Raw genomic sequence first — 15094 nt, 5'->3', positions numbered from 1 at the left:
CGTCCTCCTGAAAATGCGCCAACAACATTGAGAGTAACATCCTCCTCTCTGTCCCTTAGTGCTCTCTGGTCGCTATGGTAACATGTAAATATTTCTTTCAAAATAAGACACACAACTACAACACGGGAAAAGACCCAGGGAAACCGAGTTAACGATAAAAACCCTGAAAACCATACATTTCACACCGGAACCTTAACTCTCGCGGCTCGGTACCAAACGACTCATGGACCACTGCTGTACAGAACCTGTGATATCCAGACGGTATTCCTCTGGTGTTCTGCTTTGAAATCTTTGGGGGTTAGTGATTAACATAGTTGCCATGGTTTCCTCTCTCCTCTTATTTGTTGTGTGCGATCAGGACAATTCTGGAGAAAATGGGATCCGCAGGGGAAAGTCACCCCCTTGCAGGCCAGAAGAAATGGGATAACTTAAGAAAATACAAAGTATGTTTGTGTGTTCGGAATCAGAATCAGAATTGTGTTTACTGGCCATGTACAGTCAGGTCCATAAATATTGGGACATCGACACAATTCTAACATTTTTGGCTCCATACACAACCACAATGGATTCCAAATGAAACAAACAAGATATGCTTGAACTGCAGACTGTCAGCTTTTCTTTGATGGTATTTACATCCAAATCAGACGAACGGTGTAGGCATTACAACAGTTTGCAAATGTGCCGCCCACTTCTTAAGGGACCTTCCCTTTAATCTGATTTTTCTGGAAGAAGATCAGATTGAAGCAGTTTCCTGCCCTCTGATCTTTTGTCATGAACTGGCTGTGTGAAGGCAGATGAGGACCCAAATGCAAAACTCACGGAGACAAAAAGCTGAACTCAAATCACTGCTTTATTGCAGGCTTCACAAAGAAACAGAACTAAACTGGGAATGCTAACTGAGAACCGAGCGAACACAGGAAGGCACACAGGTTCGGGGAGGAGACATTGACGACGCGACACTGAACTGAGGGAGACATGCACATAAATACACATAGGGTTAACGAGGGAAGTGGGAACACACGGGGAACACACCTGACAAAGATAATCGTAACGAGACACGGCAGGAGAAACACGACACTGACGGGAGACTGTCAAAGTAAAACAGGAAGTACAGAGGTGCAGACAGGAGGAGAGAGAGAGACAGGAGAGCACGGGGAGAGCACTGGCCCCAGACAGCCCAACAGGAAAAAACAAAATATGCCCCAAAACACTACACAACCCGACCAGGGCGGGCGGCGGGGCCCCAGGACGGAGGGCTCGGAACAAACCCAAAAAATCCATCACAGGAACTCAGAAAAGAGTCCAACACAAAATGTTCATGAAAAGCACAGGGGCCCTGGAAATCAGTCAAAACAAAACAGGCGGGCCAAAAACAACCATGGGTTGCAGCGAACAGAGTCCAGAAACATAGTTCAGGGGGCCGACCCCGGTCCCAACAGTACAGGAGCCAAGGGGAAAGCAGTTCAGGGGGCCGACCGTGCAGACGGCAACGGCAGCGGTGACACAGGTCAGGGGGCCGACCGCGCAGACGGCAACGGCGGCGGTGACACAGGTCAGGGGGCCGACCGCGCGGACGGCAACGGCGGCGGTGACACAGGTCAGGGGGCCGCCCATGACGGCGACGGCGCCTGGCCAGTGGCCGGTCAGCTGCAGACCCAAGCGAGGCAGGACCAGGCGATGCTGAAGGCGAAGACACGGAGGCTGGACCAGGCGACGCAGAGGTAGAAACAAAGGCTGCTGCAGGCGACGATGATGAGTCTGAGGCTGGGCCAGGCGACGCAGAAGCAGAAGCTGCAGCTGGCGAGGATGATGAGTCTGAGACTGGGCCAGGCGACGCAGAAGCAGGAGCTGCAGCTGGCGAGGATGATGAGTCTGAGGCTGGGCCAGGCGACGCAGAAGCAGGAGCTGCAGCTGGCGAGGATGATGAGTCTGAGGCTGGGCCAGGCGACGCAGAAGCAGGAGCTGCAGCTGGCGTGGGTGATGAGGCTGCAGCTGGCGTGGGTGATAAGGCTGCAGCTGGCGTGGGTGATAAGGCTGCAGCTGGCGTGGGTGATAAGGCTGCAGCTGGCGTGGGTGATAAGGCTGCAGCTGGCGTGGGTGATAAGGCTGCAGCTGGCGTGGGTGATAAGATAAGGCTGCAGCTGGCGTGGGTGATAAGGCTGCAGCTGGCGTGGGTGATAAGGCTGCAGCTGGCGTGGGTGCCGGAGACGGTGGCGCTGCAGGCTGGACAGATCCCTTGGACCCTCCAGCGACGACAGGAGACGAAGCCCGGACGGGCCCCTTGGACCCTCCAGCGGAGACGAGGAGCGGCTGGAGAGGTTCTCCTGAACCCCCAGCGGAGATGAGGAGTGGCTGGAGAGGTTCTCCTGAACCCCAAGCGGAGACGAGGAGCGGCTGGAGGGGTCCTCCTGAACCCCCAGCGACAACAGGAGCAGAGCCAACAGGTGCGGAGACTCCTGCCTGAGGGGACGCTAACTGTAGCTGCACAAGGATGCAACGGCTGGGGCTGTGCAGGGCAAACAGTCTGTCCAAAGCTTGTCAGCACCACGCAGTCCTCAGCTGGCGGAGAAGGATCACAAAGGCTTCCAGCTGAGGTTGGCAGTGTCTGAATGGGTTGCTGAGCTATTAACTGGGCTGGTGACTGAGCTAATGACTGAACTAGAGACGGAGCTGGTGACAAAACAGGGAACTGGGCTAATAACTGAGCTACTGACTCCACTATGGACAAAAGTGCAAGTTGTAGTGGTGGTTGTAGTGATGGTGGATCAGCAGGTAGTTGATCTTATGATGGAGCAGGTGACTGACTCTTGGCTGCTCTCCTCCGGGGAACAGGAACGGGTGCTGGGCCTGGCCGAACACCAGCCATCCCCCCCCCGAGGAACAGATACGGGTGCAGGGACGAGCTGGGCTCTGGCTGCCTATACCCTGGGAGCTGGTGTAGGTGCAGGAGCAAGCTGGACCTCTGCTGCTCCCACCCGAGGAACTGAGACGGGTGCAGGAGTCGGCAGGGTCACAGCTGACCTCAACCGGGGAACCGGAACAGGCATAACCAATGGCTGGGTGTCCATCAACCCCACCCGAGGAGCAGGTATGGATGCCGGGATGAACGGAGCGTCTGCCAGGCTGGGGACAGAAGCAGGGACCAGCTGGGCCTCAGCCACCCTCACCCGAGGAACTGATACGGGTGCAAGGGAAAGCTGGGCCCGCGCTGCCCTGGGTACAGGAACTGGAGGTGGCAAGCGGAGCACAGGAGCAATAACAGTCACTGGGTAAACAAGGTTAATGGTGCCAAACACAGTTTCAGTAAACCGCAACTTATGGTGGGCTGGTTCTAGCAACTCTGCTGTACATAAGTCGTCCATGGCATAATTAGCAGCCTTTAAAACAGTCATTATGGGGACAGATTCAGGCTTAGCAAACTCTGGATCAGTAACTCTCAGCTCAGAATGGGTGATTACAGAAGCAGGTGTATTTTTACAGACCAACTCAGAATGAACTGGTTGGTGGGCTGCACAGTCCAGAGGTGTAACAATGTCAACCACAGTCTTTTGATGTGTAAACACAGTGTTAACAGGGACTGGCACACAGGCATGGTGAGCTGGTTTACATCTGAATGACTGCGGAACGCACTTAACCGAGCCCATTTGGTTACTGTCATGGATTTCTGGTGACAGCGCAGGTGAGCAGATAAGACAGTCATTACGAGTAGCCGCATGGCTAATTGTCTCTATATTACCAGGTTTAGGCAGAACAGAAGAATCACTTGCTCGCTCATTAACACTGGAATTACTCAGAGGAACAACAGGCACAGAAACAGATGCTACTGAGTTAACTGCCTCAAAACCCCGACACTTTAAGTCTGCTGAGTCACGATCTACAGATTCAGGCTTAACAAAGTCCACGGAGGGAAGCACAGTCTTACTCACAGAGGGTGCAATGTCAGGAAGCCTGCGAGCTGAATGCTCAAGCGGAACATGGGAAACACGATCACTCTCACCAAAAAAAAAGCTGCTCCGTTGCTCGGGAACGCCGGCGGCGTGAACGCCGTTTTCTCCGGGGAGGGGGAGGAGACGAGCCAGGCCGCAAATCCTCCAGCGGACCGGGCTGAACGTCCTCCGACTCTTCATACTGGAGCAGCAGCTCCGGGCGGATGCGTACGGTGGTGATGAGGAAGTCCTGGATGTGGGGGTGTAGCGCGCCGAATAGCCATGGGAGTCCGGACACCATCCTCTGTAAACGGATGGCTACGGTCTCCCGATATTCTTCCCCTGGCAGCGCTGCCCACTCCTGACAGTGATACTCCACTGTGTAGATTAAATCCGCCCAGAGCTCAGCGGAGGGATTGTGAGCTGCTGGGTCCATGTCGTGGTCACGTTCTTCTGTCAAGGTTGCGGCTGTGTGGCAGGCAGGAATTAGACCCCAAACTCAAACTCACAGGGACACGGGGAATAAACTCAAAATCGCAGCTTTATTTGCTGGTCACAGAAAAACGAGCATACAAAGTAAACTAAGCTACACTGGGAAACAACAACCTAAAACTCACAGGGAGACACAGGGAGATCCACACAGCAAGAGGGAGAACGCAACATTGAACTGAGGGAGACGTGGACATAAATGCACAGAGGGTAAACGAGTGAAGTGGGAGCACATGGGGAACACAGCTGACACAGATAATCGTAACGAGACAGGGCAGGAGTGAACACAACATGACACATACTGACGAGAGACTGTCAAAATAAAACAGGAAGTACACAGAGGTTCAGACAGGAGGAGAGAGAGAGCACTGGGAGGGCATGGACATAACGGGCTGGGGAAACATGGAATAAAACACGAGGGGAAACAAGGGCTCACAGATACACAGAGGGGCACACAGGGGGTAATCAGAACTGACGAGACAAGGAAGCGTAAACTGAACACATTCACATAAGACGCGGACCTTCAAGGTAAAGCAGGAAGTAAGACACAGAGAAGCAAACTTGACACGGTGTAGACAGCAACGAAGAAACAGACGTAAACCATAAGGCAGAGGGCTCTAAGAACCGAAAGCCACAGAGGGAAACTCAAACATGCAGACACAGACTTACACAGAACAGAGGGGACACAGAGAAACATGAAGGACAAGGGATCAAAACTAGAAACCATAGAATAACTCACACAAGTACAATAAAACAAAAATCACAAAGGATGAACAAGCTGGGTCAGGAGACCCAGTACCCTGACATCTTTAGTGACCTCTGACCTCCTGTTGCAGGTGTGTGTGTGCTGCTGCTGTCTGCACTGACTATTTCTGCAGGTGAGTTGATGAAGTGAACCATGGTCCAGGACAAACACTGAGTGTAAACACTGATAGAAACTGTCCGTCTGTCCTCCAGTCTCTCTGACCGTCAGTCCAAACCTGCAGCAGTTCTTCACAGGAGCCTCAGTGTCTCTGACATGTGAAGGTCAGCTGGGCTCTGATGGCTGGACGGTGAAGAGGGACACAGGAAGTGGGAATGAGTCATGTGGAGCAGGTGGGCGGGGCTTCGAGAGGTTCAATGGTCCATCCTGTTTGTTTGATGAGTTCAAGCCAATCAGTGGAGTTTACTGGTGTGAAGGTAAAGCTGGAGAGAAGAGTGAAGAAGTCAACATCACTGTATCAGGTAATGAAGTCATTCATTTAATCATCAGACTAAAAACACACTGTTATACCACCTCTACATCACTCTGTCTTTTCTTCCGATAAAGATGTGGTCCTGGAGATCCCTGCACTTCCTGTGAGGACAGGAATTGATGTCACTCTATGCTGTAAAAAGAAAACTGGTGGCACAGTCGCAGCTTATTTCTACTTTAATGACGTCCTGTTAGACCTAAACCAGAGAACATCTCCATTAATGTGCAGCAGTCTGATGAAGGTCTCTACTGGTATTCTAATGATGAGTTTGGATCATCTCCTCCGAGCTTTCTGAGGGTCAAAGGTCAGAAAACTCTTTCCTGTTAAAGCTAACCTGTTGAGCTTATAATAAACTGAATCACCCAGCTTCATCATCTTTCCTAGAGATCCTGCAACACCAACACTAACAACAACAAAAACAACAGCAAACATCCATATCACCTATTCTTCTTCTCCTCTTCCTAATTCCTCCTTCATCATCCCAGTCATAGTTACTGTAGGTTCTCTGGTCCTTGTGGTTCTGATTCTGGTTGCAGTTCAGCTGCTTTGGAAGAAACGCACAGGTATGATATCTATCTGACCCACCTGTGCTCTTTTGGTTGAAGCAGCAGATTAAAATATTTTGAAATGAAACAAATGAAAAGAATTACTCCATATAAACAGGGCGTATCTCTCATATAAAGTCATCATCTTGGGCACGTCCAGCGTTTCTATTTTAGGATCACTCCCTAGAAATTAGATTCTGAATAAAACACCACAGACACAAATACCAGTGTAACGTTTGTCCTGTAAAGTATCCACAGGACACAGGTGTGGGGACAGCAATTCTTTTATTAATACTGTGGTTTCAGGTCCACTGGGACACAGTCGCTCCCGCTCTCTGCTGTCACGTCCGCTCTTCCGCTTCTGACTGTCACTGCGAACATATAAAGAGTGACAATCACCTTCACTTCTCAGCACAACTGTTCACCCCGCCCCTGCGCCTCTCAGGGAGCTCACTGTGTCACCCCTCCTCTGCAGCTGGCCAGAGACCACACCCCCCCAAAGGTGGCAGGGCCCGAACAAGCCGAACGGAAGCCTAACGGATTGGTACAAACCGTACGGAGTGGAGAATGCCATCTTTTCCTTGGACTCTGCAGACAAGGGAATCTGCCAGTAGCCCTTGTTTAAATCCAGTGTCGTGAAAAAGCGAACGGTGCCAGGAGCTCGTCGACCCGAGGCATGGGATAAGCATCGAAACGTGACACCTCATTCACTGTGCGATAATCGACACAGAACCAAATAGGCCCATCTTTCTTCACCACAAGAACGATGGAGCTACACCAAGCACTGTGCGATTCTTCTATTACTCCCAGCCTCAGCATTTCCTTCAATTCCCGGAGAACAATTTGTCTTTTGTGTTCTGGCAGCCTGTAGGGCCGTGAACACATAGTCACACCAGGCTGCGTCTCAAAATGGTTCTCTATGAGAGAAGTACGGCCGGGTAAGGGGGAGAACACGTGGGCAAAGCGCTGTTGCAATACAGAAACATCTGCCCTCTGGGCCTGTCTGAGATGGTCACTACAATGGAGGGAGGCGGGGATGTTAGATTTTGGCACCTCCGGCCCCAACTCATCTCTCTCTCTTATCAGGCTCACCAGAGAAGCGGTCTCCGCCTCCCTCCAGGCTTTGAGAAGGTTGAGGTGGTAAATCTGCGTTGCTCCGCCCCTGTCCGACCGCACCACTTCATAGTCAACGTCCCCCACTCGCCGTGTGACCATGAAGGGGCTTTGCCACTTGGCGAGTAACTTAGAGCTGGAAGAAGGAAGTAACACAAGGACTTTATCTCCCGGTGAAAATTGCCTGAGCCTAACCCCTCTGTTGTACAGGCCTTGCTGCCGCTGCTGGGCCTGGAGCAAATTCTCCCATGAGAGTCTCCCCAGTGTGTGCAGCTTTGCTCGCAGATCCAGCACGTACTGAACTTCACTTTTCACAGGGCTCGGACCTTCCTCCTAGTTTTCCTTAATCAGGTCGAGCACCCCCCGCGGCTTTCTGCCGTACAACAGTTCAAAGGGAGAAAATCCCGTGGAGGCCTGGGGCACCTCTAACACTGCGAACAACAGAGAGCATAACCAGCGATCCCAATATGAATGAACTTACGAATCATGGACTTTAAAGTCTTATTCAGCCTCTCTACCAGCCCATCAGTCTGAGGGTGATAGACACTGGTCCGAATAGATTTAATGCCCAGTAATTTGTACAGTTCCCGCAATGTGCATGACATGAACGACGTGCCCTGGTCAGTCATTATTTATTTTGGAATACCGACTCGGGAGATGACCTGAAACAGTGCCTACGCCACGCTCTTCGTTGAGATGATGCGCAGCGGCACTGCTTCCGGGTATCACGTTCTGTAATCCACCAGGACCAATACAAAGCGATAGCCGCGTGCACTCCGGTGAAATGGCCTGATGAGATCCATGCCAATGCGCTCAAACGGGATCTCCATCAGTGGTAATGGGTGCAACGACGCCTTCGGCACGGCCGGCTGGTTAACCAGCTGGCATTTTGGGCACGACGCACACCAGCGGTGTACATCGGCCCAAATGCCTGGCCAATAGAATCAGGCCATTATGCCCTCCAGAGTTTTTTCACAACCCAAATGCCCTGCCATGGGGTTTGAATGAGCCGCCTGGAAAATCGTTTCCTGGCGGCTTTGCGGCACCAACAACTGTGTGCAGATCTCATTAGTTTTCTTTGATCTCTTCTCCCACCATTCCTCCCTAATTTTCTGAGCTCAATCACTCCACTCTATGGAATCCTTGACTACCTTACCGAGGCCATGGCTGCTTATATTAACTAGCCAGCCTACCAGTTATATTCCTCTCCTTTGAGTGGCGCAGTCACTTTCGGTTCACTATGGAACTGTGCATGACTACAGCATGCACGTGAAAAGCCCATCTCCATAAAGAGTTCCATTTAACTTTTATTTGCAGGCTTAAGTTATGTTTCAGTCCCACCACTTTGCTGTTTGAAGCTCATAATCAGAAAAATAACAAAGATGAGGGAAACTTGACTTTAAATTCCAAAGACATCTTGCAGTAGTTTATTAGACTCAGTCCACATAATGGAAAATCTGGTGCTACAGGAAATAACAGACCTCAGAAAGGGGAAGTTATTGCAAGCTGCACAGGATGTAAGACACAAAGAAAAAAGAAAAGGAACTTGTACCATATAAGGAGTTGTTGAAACTGTGTGACGTGTGAAGTACCAAAATAACACCATATGAGACACATGTTGAGCTTCGAATGTTAGTTTCTGTAACTGGCTTTGGGCTGTGCAGGGCTCTCTCTTCCGGAAGACGATTGAATAAAAATATATAAATGTTTTGACCACTCTGGGTCGGGTTTTCTCTGTTCTATCATGGGGATCAAAGAATCGGATTTAATAAGTTCCACCTCAAAGACGCTGTGTGGTTCGCTCAAATTTTCCCATTTGGGCTTGTCGGAGACTCAGTTATCCAGTTTCCCTGCTTTCTTTCTTTCTTTCTGGTTGTTTCTCTCCTCCTATGATCATCCCAGAGCCTGTCTCTCTGCCTATTCCTTGTCCTGGACTGGCTCGTACCCTGCCTTCCCCTGCACCCTTTCCAGTTCCCTGATTGGTGGTGGCTGTAGTCTAGCTAGTCCCCATCCCGATATACAGAGCTCCTGCTCCTATGCCTGCTTCCCCAGTGACGCCAGCCGAGGCCCAGTCCACTTTTGCACCCAGGGTGGCTGGTGTCCAGCTAGTTGCCGTGCCTGTCGCTCCTCCTAGGGTGAGGGTGGTCAGGACACAACCCATCCTTGCACTCGTACCAATTCCTTGGATGGGGATGGCTGCTGTTCAGCCAATCCTGGACCCCTACCTGGCACACCTGCCATGCGGCCAGCCTCTAGATCCTGACTGGCCATTAATTAATGATCAATGATCTTTGATCAGTGGTCTTTGATCGGTAGTTGATGATCAATGGTCATGACAATTTGCACATAAATGATCAAGGAACTGACCTCACAGATCATCGTTATTCAGTGGAACAGGTCAAATGTGCTTATTATAAGACTGGGGAAACCTGCAGTCAGCTGAGACTGAAGAAGTCACTTGGATGAGTTTCTTTGCGGCTATTTGACCATAAAGGCCTCGTTCAGTCTCCTCTGAACAGTTGATGCATTTTTCTAAGATTAACTTGACGATTTAAAATCATGGTTCATGTTAAATATTTTGAATGTGAATGATCAAAGAACATAGATTTTACTATTTGCACCTTCTGGGCCTTGTTCTTCGCTTAAAGGTGACCTTAGCCCTTTGGAAAAGGATTAAAATATTCCATTAAGTAAATCCAACATGCTCTTTTTTCAGTGTACACGTAACCAGTCTTGGTTCATTTACACTGGCTTCCAGTAAGTTCTAGAATAGATGTTAAGACTTTATTGCTTTGCTGGTTTTCATGTGTCTAAATTGATTACCTCCCTCGTATCTCTCTGACCTTTTAACAGAAATCTTAGGTCAGCTGATAAGTTGCTTTTTATTGTTTCTAGAAACAGACTAAAAAACAGAGGAGGCAGGGCCTTTGTGATTATTGCGCCGAAACTTTGGAACAATCTGCCTCTTAATATTTGGACAGCTCCAGCACGCAACCTTTTTACAACCCCTCGGACGACACATCTTTACTTTCTTGCTTTTAATTGTGACTGAGAGTGTCGCGCTGACCTAGTAGGTGTGGCTGTTACTCTTCTCTTCCTCCTCCTGCACTACCTGCTCTGCGCTGCTGCTGATTAGACCTGGTGCGCGCTGCTCCGCCAGGTGAGCTGAATTAGAGCAATCAAGGGCGGGCGTGCCTAGTAAGCCTTAAAATGCATGCAGTAGTCATTTGACCTGTGTGTGACGTACTGAGAGGACAGCAAACAAGGCACAATCCACTTTCCACTGTGAGGAAGACTTTGAGCTAGACGGGCTATCGGTAAGCTCTTGGACTCATATTTTCTGCCTATGTTTGGGACCTATGGAAGCTCAATTGTGTGTATTTATGCTTTGGGAAATAGTTACTGCATTTAAGTTTAAAAAAATTATATTGATATTAAAAGGAATGTTTAAGTTTGAATAAATTGTTTATGTAGATAGTGTTTCCCACATATTTATGTTAATTAATACTAAAAAGAGCTATCCCAAATCCTTGGTTAAATCTTAAAACTAGTATAAATGTGTTTGGTTTAATTTAAGGAAAATAATTCTTTGTAAAAGAGAATCCTTGGTTAAAGTCTCTATTAAAATATTTGCAAACTCTAAAATGTATACTTTAAAAATGTAATTGTTTGTAAAAAGTGTAAAATGTAAGGTAGACACATTTTGTATATTTGAAAACCACAGTTTATTTCATCTTCGTTGTTTGAGATTACTCGGGTCTGTGATTTAAAAAAAAACCAATGTTAAATGGCTTTACTGAAGTATATATTTTTGTTATGTATTCTGTATAATGCATTTAATTTAACTGAATGATTAATGAAATGTTCTTTATCTTTGTGTTTTAAAGGTTTTTCACCTACCTATCTAACTATCTATCCAGCAAAAGCTACCTAAGCAACTGGTCAAAAATAAATAGAGTGAAATTCAAAGTCTGGTCTTTTTCAAGTGTAGGCTCCTCACAGGCAGAGAACACTTGACAGTGAAAAACCGGCCTGGCCAGTAAAGAAACCGGCCTTGACCAGTGAAGACTCCACAAAAGCTCACCACAAAGACGGAGAAGACTCCACCTGGGGGCCTGGAGGAAATCGCAACTTGCCGTTTGCCTGTCCAACCAATAACCAAAAAAGCAGCATGGCTGAGTCCAAGTCACTCGAAGAGCTGAGAATAGAGCGAACCACTGCAAAGAGACTGTTTTCCAGACTCACCAACCATATAAGAAGGACCCACATGGATATGTCTGTAGAGGAGCTGCAGGATTCCTTCAAGAGACTTACAGCAGAGTGCTCCAAAGTGATTGACGTGAATGAGGAGCTTGAGGCCGCCTACATCACGCAGTGTGAAGCAGAGGGCACACCGGAGCTGATGGGCCAACAGAGAGCAGACGTCGAGAAAACGGAGAAAGAATGTGAGCAGAAGTTGAAGGAGGCGAAGCACCTGATCAGAGAGACCTTGTGGACATCATATGGTGAAAGAGAACTGACCCTTGCTCTAAAATCAGCAGAAATGGAGTGTGAGAACGTCTCATCCACTCAGCCTGATACACCCCTGGAGGTATATGATTTTATGCTCCACCACCTAGAAGAACTGGTGAAGAAAGCTAAGCAGGCACACCAGACATGGAACCGCTGGGCTCCACCTGCTGAGAGGTGGGATTGTGATCGTCGACTAATGGAGCTTGAAACCTGCCTTCCAAAGCTGGTGTCAGGGAAGGCAGCCCTGATCAAAGCAGAGAGGATTAAAAGAGATGCCGACCAAGCAGTTGTCACAGTCCGCAACGCAGCCCCGGTCGCAGCCATAAAACTGAAAGCCACAGCTTTACCAAAGTTCACCGGCAGCCAGCGTGAGTTCTACAGATGGCGGAAGGAATGGGAGGCTCTGCAAAAGCAAGGTGAACCAACCGGGTCCATGGAAGTAAAGAAATTCCAACTTCTCGATAGTCTCGATGATAAAGTGGCCAAAGATCTGCGCCTGTCCACATACACCTCGGCAGATGAGATCTTCAGAGTCCTTGAGAACCGCTTTGGAAATCAAGCCACCATCGCCATTGAAATCATTGAGGAGCTTCAAGCTATCCCTCCTGTCCGTAGCAACCAGCCTAGAAGAATAATAGAGCTGATCCACGCAGTTGAAAAGGCCCTCTATGACTTAAATGAGCTGGATAAAGCAAATGCCATAAAGAACCTATTAGTAATAAAGTCTATTGAAAGCAAGCTGCCTGAGTCCCTAAAGAAAGACTGGCTTACCCACGCTGCTGATCGAAAGAATGCTGTGACTCATCAGAATCGGTTTGACAAGCTGCTCGCATACCTCCAATCTCAAGAGTCCATCTACGAGCAGTTAGACCAGCTGAGAGACGTCGACCCTGCCAAGGAGAGAACAAAGTTCCCACTAAAGTACGCCCGTACCAAGACAGTTAAATCCAGTACTGATCCAGCAGGCTGCATCATCTGTGGGGACCCGAAGCACAAGAGAAAGCTCTACATCTGCAGACTGTTTAGAACCAACACAAAGTTACAGGAGAAAAAGGATGCAGTGCAGCAACTTGGAGCCTGCGAGAGGTGTCTCGAGATCCACGACGGACCCTGCAGAAAGACGACTTACCTGTGTGGAAAGCCAGAGTGCAAAGACCAGCATCATTACCTTCTTTGTCCCCTGCCACGACCCTTATCACAAAGGCCCAAGTCTGGTCCGGTGAGAGCTGAGGGGAGGAGGTACACAGAGGTTCAAGAAGAGTTCATCTCTAAACTATCGCCAGAGCTAGCGCAGCAGTGTCGGGAAGCTTTCTGCAACGTCTCATCACGAGCCTTCAACTCCATGGCAGCAGAGAAAGGTCTACTGGAGGAGACTGGTCTAAAAGAGTACCCTGTGATCCTGATGCTCCTTGACGTCATCGCCAATGATGGGCAGAGAATTGGGACACTAATTGATCTAGCAGCTGACACAAACTACATAACCCACAAAGCTGCAAGTAAGCTCAACCTTCGCAGTGAAGACGTCATGCTTGTCATCCACGGTGTCGGAGGTATGAAGGTATCTGTGGCAACCAAGCGCTACCTTCTCAAGATCCGTGTCAACACCTCAAGAGGAACTTTAAAGCCTCACCAGTTAGTCTGCTATGGTCTTGACAAGATTGCTGAAGTGAAAAGACATGTTCCACCTCAGAAGCTACAGAAGATCTTCCCTGACGTCCCGCTCCAAGACCTCATCAGACCCAGAGAGATCCAGCTTCTAATCAGCCATAAAGAAGGCCAGCTGGTGCCCCAAAAGATCCGCTCCATCGGTGACCTGGTGCTCTGGGATGGTCCACTTGGCAAGACAATCGGGGGCACGCATCCAGACCTCTTTGAGGAAGTCACTTTGATAGCCCACACCTCCAAGACTCACTTCGCAAGATCAATGAGAGCTGCTGCATTCAAGTACCAAGAGTTCACTGAAGACCTAGCATCCTGTCAGCATCCTGATCACACTGAGACTCTATCCACCACAGCCACCAGCAGCAGAGACTTTCTGAAGTGGTGGAGGTGGGAAAGCATCGGAGCCGCGTGCCAGCCGAGATGTGGAGGGTGTCGTTGTGGAAACTGCCAGCCAAGGGGTAAAGAAATGACGCTCGCTGAAGAGAGGGAGATGGAGATCGTGAGAAATGGCCTGACTTATTCAACTGGCGATGACCACAGCAGTGAACCGCATTGGCATGCCAAGTACCCATGGGTAGAAGATCCAGCAACCTTGCCAAATAACAGGAAAGCAGTAGAAGCAACATTCATCAGAACCGAGATGAAGCTATCTAAAGAATCTGAGTGGAAGATGGCCTATGCTGCACAAGTTCATGAGATGGTAAACCGCAGAGCTGCAGTGAAGCTGTCCAAAGAAGTCCTGCAGAGTTGGACTGGGCCAGTATGGTATATAAGCCACCTCATCGCGCCAAATCCACACTCGGTCTCTACCCCAGTGAGGTTGGTGTGGAACAGCAGCCAGAAGTACAGAGGCCTCAGCCTGAATGACATCCTCATCAAAGGTCCTGATGTCCTGAACCCGATAAGAGCTGTCCTGCTGAGGTTCCGAGCTGGTGTCTACGCCGCCCTTGGTGACAGCCGCAAGATGTACAACTCCGTCTGGCTGGAAGATCGAGAGGTCCACTTGCACAGATTCTTGTGGCGTGACACAGAAGATGCAGGCATAGAAGACTATGCCATAACAAGAGTCAACATTGGAGACAAACCTGCTGGTTGCATAGCCCAAGTCGCCATGAGAGAAACTGCAAACCTACCTTCATTCAGTCACTTCAAAGAAGAGAAACGTGTGCTGGAAGAAGATGCTTATGTCGATGACATCCTGACATCACACAATGACCTCGACCATCTGAGACGCCTAACAGCCAACATCGAGCACATCCTGAGAGCTGGAGGATTCTACATGAAGCCTTGGGTCTACTCCAGTCAAAGTGGGAGGGAGGAGGCAAAGAAAGAGTCGCCTCAATCAGAGCCAAAGACTATGATCCTGCCAAACCAGCTGACGGGAGATGACAACAAAGCCCTTGGCCTTGGCTACACCATCAATGATGACAAGCTTCATATCATGGTTGCAGTGAACTTCTCAAAGGAAAGGAGGAAAATGCGCCTTGGTCAAGACCTGCTCAGAGAAGAAGTCAGAGAGCAAACACCTGATCCACTAACCAGGCGAGAACTGCTAAGCCAAGTCTCCGGCCTATATGACCCACTCGGTCTTGTGACTCCTGTCAAACAGAAG

General features: G+C 49.3%; 2 protein-coding genes across 2 annotated transcripts in view; both read left to right on the top strand.

Annotated features, from left to right (window-relative positions):
- Nucleotides 1-15094, top strand: part of LOC102079798 (uncharacterized) — a 113002-nt gene that overhangs the window by 69296 nt on the left and 28612 nt on the right. The gene's annotated exons all lie outside the window — the stretch shown is intronic.
- The window catches only part of LOC102081673 (uncharacterized), a 93214-nt gene that overhangs the window by 69183 nt on the left and 8937 nt on the right, over nt 1-15094 (top strand). The gene's annotated exons all lie outside the window — the stretch shown is intronic.

The sequence above is a fragment of the Oreochromis niloticus genome, linkage group LG3 (genome assembly GCF_001858045.2).
Source record: "Oreochromis niloticus isolate F11D_XX linkage group LG3, O_niloticus_UMD_NMBU, whole genome shotgun sequence".
NCBI classification, from domain to species: domain Eukaryota; kingdom Metazoa; phylum Chordata; class Actinopteri; order Cichliformes; family Cichlidae; genus Oreochromis; species Oreochromis niloticus.
Note: the sequence above shows the minus strand (reverse complement) of the source record. Positions and strands in the feature narration are given on the sequence as shown.